General features: G+C 34.0%; 1 pseudogene; it reads left to right on the top strand.

The window, feature by feature from the left end:
* The first annotated feature begins 9,491 nt into the window (after positions 1-9,491).
* On the top strand, positions 9,492-10,109 carry LOC125828769 (uncharacterized; annotated as a pseudogene).
* The last annotated feature ends 255 nt before the right edge of the window (positions 10,110-10,364 follow it).

Raw genomic sequence — 10,364 nt, 5'->3', positions numbered from 1 at the left:
TCTTCAATTAAGTTCCGCTTCAGCACCTTAAACGCCTTTAAACAGATCTCATCAAACTCAAACTTCACCTCATTCTCCAAGAGATTGCATATAGGTCTGGTAGTCTTGGAAAAATCCCTGATGAATCTCCGGTAAAAACCTGCATGCCCAAGGAAATTTCCTACCCCTTTGACAGAATCGAAGGGGTTATTTTTCAATAACCTCAACCGTGGCTTTATCAACCTCTAGTCCATGCTTTGACACTTTGTGACCCAAAACTATGCCTTATGGAACTAAGAAGTGACATTTCTTCCAATTAAGCACTAAGTTTGTGTCTTCACAATGAGCGAGTACCTTGTCAAGGTTCTGGAGACATACTTCAAAAGACTTCCCAAAGATTGAGAAGTTATCCATGAACACCTCTACGATATCCTCCACCATATCATGGAATATAGCCATCATGCACCTCTAAAAAGTGGCCGGCGCATTGCAAAGCCCAAATGGCATGCGCTTGAAGGCATACACGCCATAGGGACAAATGAAAGTGGTCTTTTCATGACCCTTGATTAATAATGTTTCAAAGACACTTCATCTTATTCTAATCGTCAATGATCGTAAATCAATATAGAACCCAACTAAATGAGTTGAGGTCGAATCCCACATGGAGCAGTACGTGTTTCAGATTCAATTGGGAAGTATAAATGCAGTCAAATCAGTCATAGGAATAAAAATTATGGAATAAAGATATCATTCAAATCAAGAGGTGACACGAATGTCAAATGGGGGTTTTGGTTTTGATTAACAACTACAAGCAGTCACAAACAATACGAAATAACAATAATGCGATGGGATCGATTATAGGCTAATAAAGACATATGGGTAATTGCAACTATTAGTAAATAGCTAGATATCAGTGAGTAGGCTAGACTATAAGGGAGGTAATTTTCTCTCGAATAATTACCCTGAATCAAGTGATTTCTCTCGAACATCAATAAGCATGTGAATTAAGAGCAGCCCACACCTTAATCCATTCAGTCTTTCAAGATAAAAGTATGGGATTGGGTTTAGGATTCACTCCATCGTGATGTACCTAGATCAACCCAATACCCACAAATCATCAATAAAAAAACCTTAGTTCTAAAACCTCTCTCTTAAGCAAGCCAAGCACAACAACATAGAACTGCATTTTCAACTACAATTCTTAAGTCAAACCACAATTAATGATTGAATTCACTTTTAAATAACATTTACACTAAAAATTAGCAATACTCAGAAGCTAAATCAAGCTATAATTATATAATCACACCCCAAGAATTGGGGTTTAAGATAGACATCATAAAAAAGTAAAAACTGTTACCAAAGTGATTATCCATCAACTGGGTAAGAGTGATTTCGTTTGTACAATGCTCCAATTTGATGAACTTCAAAGACCCACTTCCAATTTCTCAAAAGTGAATTTCTTCAATCACTCAAAGCTAAGGAAAACTAGAGAAAACTGTATCAAGATGCTCAAAACTTAATAATAAAAACGTTCAAAAGATTAATTGATACTAAACTAAATGTTCAAAAATGTATTTATAGTCACCGAAAATAAGCTATGAAAGCTCATTCGCCGAAGTAAGTCGGGCTCGTTCAACCACTCGGCGAGCCACCCTTTGGTCTCTTACATCGCCCTTTTGCCTTAGCATTCAGTATCCTCAAGGTCTGTAACTTTGGGAGATCTATCTTTGCTTTGCGGAATTCACTCGGTGATCCGCCGACTGGTCATTTTCATCGCCAACTTGGTTCTTTCCTTCAGGGCTTGGCACACTAGAACTTTAGGGGGTCTGATGAGCCGCTCGGTGACACGCCAAGTGCTCTTGGCGATCCTCAGGCTCATCCATCTTTATTTTTTCAGCCTGTTTTGTTCCTTTTTGCCTGTTAATGTCCTTGCTTTGTTCCTCAATCCATATTCCTGAAAATTAATGATTTAACATCAGTTAGTGGCACAAAATAAGCATTTGAGGACACTTAATCTCTATAAACAAAGCTCTAAATGAGTCCAAATCTCGGACTCATCAATCCTCAGTTGCAATCAAGATTTGATTGTATCCGCAATACCCATCTAAAAAGCAATAGTATTCCTACCCTGCTAAATAGCAGTCAAGCATTTGATAAATGAAATGGACAGGATAACGATCCTTCCTTGTGCAATCATTCAATTTTTGATAATCCGTGCAGATCTTCCATCCAGTAACAGTTCTTGTGGGAATTAACCAATTCTTTTCATTTTTCACCACTGTCATACCACATTTCTTTAGTACACACTGTACAGGACTTATGCATTCACATTCAGATATAGGGTACGTAATTCAAACATCTAGTCACTTGATTACTTCCTTTCTCACTACTTCTTTCATCAATGAATTTAGTTGATGTTGTGCACTCATCTTGTGGTCTTCCTCTATGTAGATTTTGTGCATGCACAACACCAGACTAATCCCATGAACAATAGCCACCCAATAGCTTTTTTCCTTCATTTCAAAAACATCAATGTTGCATCAACTTGTGCTTTAGACAACTTTGTAGAAAGTATCATAGGTAAATTTTAATTATTTCCTAAATACGCATACCTTAGGTGAGTTGACAGAGATTTTAACTGTAACTTGGGAGCCTCTTTAATCGAGGGTTTGGGTAAGGGCCCTAATAAATTTTCCATGGTCAAACAACACAATATCTGTTTTCCACTTTGAAGTTTGTAGACCAGTAGATAGAGAGAAGAAAAAAGATTAGAATCCATATTGTTGGTGCTACTTTCTTAGTGAATGAGTGTATAGATCACTAATTAAGAAAATAATCTTATTGAGTTACGCAAGTTAGATTTGGACAAGGCTTATGATCGTGTAAAGTGGTCTTTCCTTATGCAAATTACATGTGGTTGTTTCCCTACTGTTTGTTTGGGTCTTCCACTTGGTTCTAAGCACAATGATTAACTCCCTCTACCTTCATCACAAAGTCATTTACTTCCTCAAAACATTTTGCTGAAATAGTCACCTATAAAGCTTGAATCTTCAAATATGACCTCAATTCCTTCACAAAGTAGCGAATCCAATTTTTGGGGATGAAGAAAACTTGAGTCCTATATCTGAATAAAGAATGAAATTTGGCCTCATTGATTCCAACATATATCTTTCTTTGTTCTATATTTAGGAACTCTCCTCTCCTTTTATCTCTCAAAGTCCGGGGTATATACTTCTCCTTGAAGAAGCTAGAAAATATTTCCCAAGTCATAGGTAGTGCCTTTACAAGTGGACACTCAACATGAGACCGCCACCACATTTTGGTATCTCCCTGAAATTGGTATGTTACAAACTCAACAACAAACCTCTCCACAATATTCATCTTATGAAGAAGCTCATGGCAATCAATACGGATATCATAAGCATCTTCATATTCAGTAACCATGAAGAATGGGGAATTCAACTTTAAAAACTTAATAAAAAGATCATATAGGTCACTAGTCATTACATGCCCACAATGAATCAGGGAAACATGTTTATTTCAAAGGACGCATCCTCTCTTGATAGTGTTGGTGTTTCCACTTCTGTTGCTCTAGTTCTGACCATATGTGAAATAGAGTTAAAGAGGTCAGACACCAAATTGTATCACCTAGATACCTATTGGATTTAAGTAATCACACAAAATAATGAAAGAATGGAGTTTACCTAAAGTCCTAGAGTCTCTCAAAGAAAAGTGAAGATGTCCCCATACCATTCTGCAAGACTCTACTAGACATGTGCTTGTGTGATGAGATCATCGAATATAAAACTATGATACCATGTTTGTCACGATCAAAATCGAGTTATGACTGACACCCACACGTAACCTCCTAGGTGGGCGAGCCAATGAATTCAATCCCAAATTATATTTATTATTCAACTTACAAAATACAAAGATAATGCAGAAACTCAAAATTTAATTAAAGTGAGAAATAGGATTCTACTAGAGTATTAAATATCATTCCCAAAACTTTATAATCATCATATCAAAGACATCTAATACTAAAATACCAAGTTTCAGAGTATCAAAGAATACAAAATAAATATATAAGATAGTTTGCGTCAGAGTACTAAGGACATCATGCCATAATCGAGAGAGCTAGATTGAATAGCTCACCATGGAACCTGATGTGCTGGAGACTGGCTAGATCTGAGGGCTAGTTGAAACCACTCCTACACTCGTTATACTCCACGAAACGAAACCAAAGAAAAATACAAGTAGGGGTAAATACAAGGCAACATGTACTGAGTAGACATCATCGGCAAACCCAAAATAGAAAAATAATATGCATAAAGTAATAACATGAAATCAATTGTAGAACTTAGCAGATGGCAAGCAACAAACAACATGAACAAGTGATAACAATATTGAAGCAAGTACATAATCAGTCAACAATATCAAGAATACACATGATGACTCATGCCTCCACACCATGCTCTTTTGGGAAATGAGTTCTTTGAGATTGGGTACATTAAGTTATTTGAATATGTTTTCCTTTAATTTTATAGTGTCGAAACGTGTTCCCAATTCAATAATATTGTTCCAACTCGTGGAACTCAATCTAAATATATTATGCTAGATCGTGGCACCCGTTCCAAATATATTGTGCCAGCTCATGGCACCTGATAAAAATATATCGTGGCGGCTCGTGGCACCCTATCCATCAGTATAGTTAATTCATTATTCTTTATCATGTCTCTTCACTTCCTTAACAATATTTCATTAAGCCTTCTTTATTCAAGGACTCACTTTAATAGAACAAGTTCAAGATTATGTATTTAAGGGTCTAGGGATTATAGACCAATCACAACAACACATAAGTCATCCAAACCACAACAATTAAGTTCGTAGGAAATTTCATAGCATTACTCAATGACTAACAATAAACTATTAAGAGTCTCTCTATCACACAAAATAAAATATAACCTACCTCCACCAAAGAATTGAAGTCAAGCAAGCTAATTCACCAATATTTTTCCTTTCTTCAATACCTTAGATTATTTCCACTCTATCAAGTATGCATAATTCATAAGTAAACAAGTCTATTGACACCCATATTACTATATGTATAGCCTAGACCCAATAACCCATCCAAATCTATAATGTATTTCCTAAATCTTGATACCAACTAACATATCAAGTCTCATATTTCATAAATTTCCAACCTAGGAGTAAGTCTCAATTCCTCCAAATAACATTATCTAATGATATTTATATAATACAATACACTTAATATTTAATTACTTATCTAAATATATCAAAACTTGAATCATTACGTGATAATAAAATAATAATATTTAAAATTGAAGCACCAGTGGCAGCAACCATATTGAACCAACTGCCGGTAATCAATACTTTTATAATCTAAAGCCAATTAATATAATATTACCCTCTATACATGTATACAATTGCAAGGTTGAGTCATTGTTATAATTTACCTAAAGCAATTGGAATCTTGTTGACACTTTTGTCTCTCGTTCGAAAGTTATATTAAACCCTATCAACTTATTTTATCCAAAAGTCAAGTGACATAGGGTATTAGATAAATGGAAAAACTACATAAATGGTATATAAAACTTAAAATAATTACATGTTCATATCCTAATTCAAGTAATTTAAGAAATATTTGTTCTCAAAAAAAATTATGGCTCATACCCCCATCATTAAGTCTAATAATTTTTGCTTAGCTGATACTAAATTAGTATCATATACTGTATTGATATCGTTAGGGCTAATAATTTTTCTTAACTGATACTAAATCAGTATATATATATATATATATATATATATATATATATATATATATATATATACACACACACACTATATTTGTATCATTACATTTCTTGTTCAGAAATTACTCATTAGTCAATGCTACTATAAGAGTGTATATATATTTTTATGGTATCATTAAGGTTTCTTGTTCAAATATTAATCATTAGTCAATGATACAATAAGAGTATATATATACTCTTATAGTATCCTCGACTAATGAGTAATTTATGAAAAAGAAACCTTAATGATACCAATACAGTATATGATATTGATTTAGTATCAGTTAAGCAAAATTAGAGGGGGAGGGGGTATATAGTGTAATTATTTAGTGGGGTATGAATGTAAAGGAGTAAATGTTTGTAATTATTTTGATTTTATGGGGTATTTGCTTAGTTTCCCCTAAATAAATTATGGACTTATCCCATGAACCACCAATTAATAAAATTTTATTATTTAATAAATATACACCAACTAACTAACTGTAGTTAATTGAATAGTTCAAAATTCCCATTTAAAATTTATGGATAGGTTCTTTAATGAAAGAAATAGGCCTTGTGTTTAAAACGACCTAATGGGTTGTTACATCTACTACATGGTGTCTTCTTATTGGATAAAAAATAAATCTCAATTGTTGACATTCAATTTTGACCGACCTATAGCCATTGCAAAACCTTTTCTCTTATTTTTATGTGTTCAAAATTATAAGTAATTTTATGTAAATAGTTATATTTTAATATTAGTAATTTGAAAAATTTATTGTAATTATTTTTTCTTATCAAATTATTCTTTTTATTTATTATATTATCGGATCTCCAATTTTAAAACAATTATCTTACTTATCGGTTTAAGGTTTAAAATATTTAAGTGTTCTTATTTTATATTATTCACTTAATCTTCCGTAAATCATTTAAATTGTTTCCCTTTATATTCAATTTATTTAGCTTATAATCCTTTTTTCTATCCCATTTCATTTCAATTCTAGCCTTCCATATTCAATTTTATGTCAAATTTCACCACTTGTTCATTTTAATTCTAGTCTATTTTGTTCCAATTTCAGATTATCATATTTCATTTAATCTGAGTTGTCCATCTCGATCTGTTTTACACTACAAATCAATCTTAGTCGCTCATCTACTTTATCTAATAGCTATAATAAAACATCCAATACCTTCATATTTTGATGCACCAAATACCCTAATCAGAAAATCATTCTCTAGTCCCCCTTTGAGAGATTAGCCACCTCTCTCTCAATTTCGTTCATCATCGACAAAAATTTCCACCAAGCCGTCGCTCCTCCTGCTTTCCCTTGTGGCCGGCGAGACCCTAGTCAACTCCTTCTTTTCTTTTCCTCTTTTTGGTCCAGCGAGGCCACCATGGTAGCCATCTCTCTCCTCTCTGATTTTCACCGCGAACCCCCATCGCAAAACCATCACAGCACACCCATGTACTCTCCCTCTCACATGTGCTCCAGTGAGGACAGGCGTACCAACTCAACAGCTACCAGTGAAGGCATCAATCACCAAGGTAGTCGTCGCCTCCCCTTCATTTTTTACCCTCTCTCTTCTTTTGTGAGCCACTATGAGAACCAGCCATGCAGCCTGCTCCATCCTGGCGAAGCAATCGTGAACTCTGACACCTCTAGTCGACCCCTCGCTCTTCTCCCCTTCTTTCCGCCGGTGAGAGCGGCCAGAAGCCAACAACCACTAAGACAAAGACAACAACAACAACAACAACGAGGCAACAACTCTGGTGAACCACTATCGAGACCTTCGTTTTTCTACTGCTCTGGCATATTCGGCAAGGACTAGACATCACCATATTTCTAATTTCTCCTCTCTTCTCTTGCAAGCATGCTCAAACAAAGTAGCGTTTCCGTTCAACAATGGTGTAGTAACGGCGAGATGAGCACCATTCAGACAAGGTATGGCCGACACAAGGCTTATATAATTTGGGTTTGTTTACTTTACATATTTCTCAGACTTGCCTTTTACTTTATAGAAATATTATCACATGCTTGCTCTATGTGAATAGTAAATAATCGCTCTAAATCTCGTGTACGAACTACTACCTGTGATTTTCTGATCTTTCTAGACTTGTTCCTTTATGCCTTGTTAAGATCTTGTTGTGATGGTTGAATATTGTAATCCTATAGTTTATTGGTGTATGAGCTTAATTATGGGCTAATTTGATTCGATTGATTGACTTTTATTTTGGTGATATTGATCCGAATCGTGTACACAATTGTTTGTTTATTTAATTAGCAGTTTATATATATAGTAGGTATATTGGTTTGATTTCGCAAAGAATTAAAGGTAATTCCTTTGCCCCACTATTTGATTGTGTTACTTCGTTTAGCATTTATGCCTGTCAGTTACATTGTTATGCTTCTGTACTTGATTTTTTGAAGTTGTATAATTTATGGAGTTATGGTAACTTGAGAAAATTAAATGAAAGGTGTCAGTTAAGTTAGAGTTTTGTTTTTGGTGAGAATTTGACCAAGAAAGGGTCAAATTCACTCTAAAATGTAATTAAGTAAATTTGGGACCAAATTAACATTTTCAAAACTTTCTAATCTTTTATAAAATACAAAAAAACACTTCATTTTTCAACTTTTATAATTTTATCCAAACCATTTGAAAAAAAAGTAAGAGAAAATAGAATTTTCTCTTCTTCTCCCAACACTCTTTCTTCTCTTCTTCTTCTTCCTTAGAAAATCCGAAAATTCGACTATCAAAACAAATATTCTCCCCCATTATCTTATCTTTCTCCTCATCTTCGGTCGTGACTCTTTCCTCTTTCTGAACTAAAGATTGTGTTCGACTTAAAATGGGTAAGTCATTTTTCGAAAGATTTTACAATTTTCGAACAATACTAAGCTTTTTTCTTGGGTTAATGAACAATAAATCGTTCTATAGATGTGAAAATTGAATAATCGTGTAATGGTACCTATTATTCATTGTTTTTGAAAGAAAATCAACAAATCCAAAAAAGCCCTAATTTTGAGGAAATGTCTATGTATTGTTAACATTCAGTGAAAAATCATTTTTTGTTGCTTTTGTTGTTCTTTTTGTGACCATTTTGTTCATATGATTTTAGAAATATAATCTTGTTCAATTGTTCAACATATATTTCATTTATTGAAAATGTGTCGTATGTTGTTACATTTTAGTGATATATTGGTATATATTCCAACAAAGTGGGCATATGTTGGAACATATCACCTATGTATTAGGGAAACAAAATGGTCATCTGTACTAACAGAAGATTCATCTGTGGCCACATAAGATTCATTTGTGGCAACAAAAGATACATTTGTGGCAACATAATATCCATGTGTCAACATAAGTATAAATTGCTATCCATTATTATTTTACAATCAATTGTAAGCTCTCAACCTTTTTTTTATTTACCTTGTAGATGAAATGATACAAGAAACTTCATCCATGACAACATCTCAATCTTTTATTGGTGTTGCTTCCTCTTCTAACATCAAATGCTCTTTTTGTCTATACGAAGAATGTGAACAACAACATGATTACTTTATTAGTCGTGTTAAAGAACTCACTGATATTTTTAAGGAAATGACTTATAATATTGATGTCCATACATCCAAGAAGATTTCACAGCCTTTGAAGTGTAGGAGGTTGAAAAAATTTATTTCCCAATCACTATCTATAATTAGTGAAAGAAAAAAATCAATGACTACTGCTCCAGTATCACACTCAAACCCAAAAGGCAAGGAGGAGGAGGACGAGGAGGAGGAAGAGAAGGAGAAAGAGAAGGAGCAGGAGAAAGAGGAGGAAGAGAAGGAGAAGGAGCAAGAGAAAGAAAAGGAGAAGGAGAAAGTGAAAAAGAGAGCAAAAGATAAAGAGAAAGAGAAAAAGAAAGAGAAAAAGAAAGAGAAAAAGAAAGAGAAAAAGAAAGAGAAGAAAGTTGAAGTCGTTAGTTGTGATATGAAGCAACAATATTCATTTGAAGGTTTTAACATTGACGGGGAGGGTTCAACTGAACTAATGTCATCCTTCTCGCAATGGATAGATGAGGGTCTTTACAAGTATCATGCAAAAAAGTAAAGTCGTTCAACTATTATTAGTATTTCTTATTTTTGTCCACTAAATAATTATTTATAATGATTACACAAATGCAGAAGAGACAAGGATGATCACTACTTAGCCAATTGCTCAAATCTTGAGTTCAAACAACTTGATTTTGTAGTTACATTTCCAAAGAACAAGGATTGGTTCTACGTAATGTCTCAACCCAATAAATGCTGGACTGATGAGGTAAATCCATGCCGACTTTTATCTTTTGATTAAGACATGAATACATACAAATAAATTGATACAAAAATACACTTGTTGATACATCTGTGCAGCATGTGGATGCCATTTTATACTATTTGCGGAAGAGGTCGAAGCATCATAGTCATTCTAAATATCGATATACCACTACTAATTGTTTTTTCAAAACATACATTGACAATGCAGTAATGTTCCTGAATATGAGAATAAAATCGTTGGCACTATCAAAAGGCTTGGTATACCTGGTGGACTGCATTGGCACCTCACAGA

This window comes from Solanum verrucosum, unplaced genomic scaffold (genome assembly GCF_900185275.1).
Source record: "Solanum verrucosum unplaced genomic scaffold, falcon-dt-bn FXZP01000242.1, whole genome shotgun sequence".
Classification (NCBI taxonomy): Eukaryota; Viridiplantae; Streptophyta; class Magnoliopsida; order Solanales; family Solanaceae; genus Solanum; species Solanum verrucosum.
Note: the sequence above shows the minus strand (reverse complement) of the source record. Positions and strands in the feature narration are given on the sequence as shown.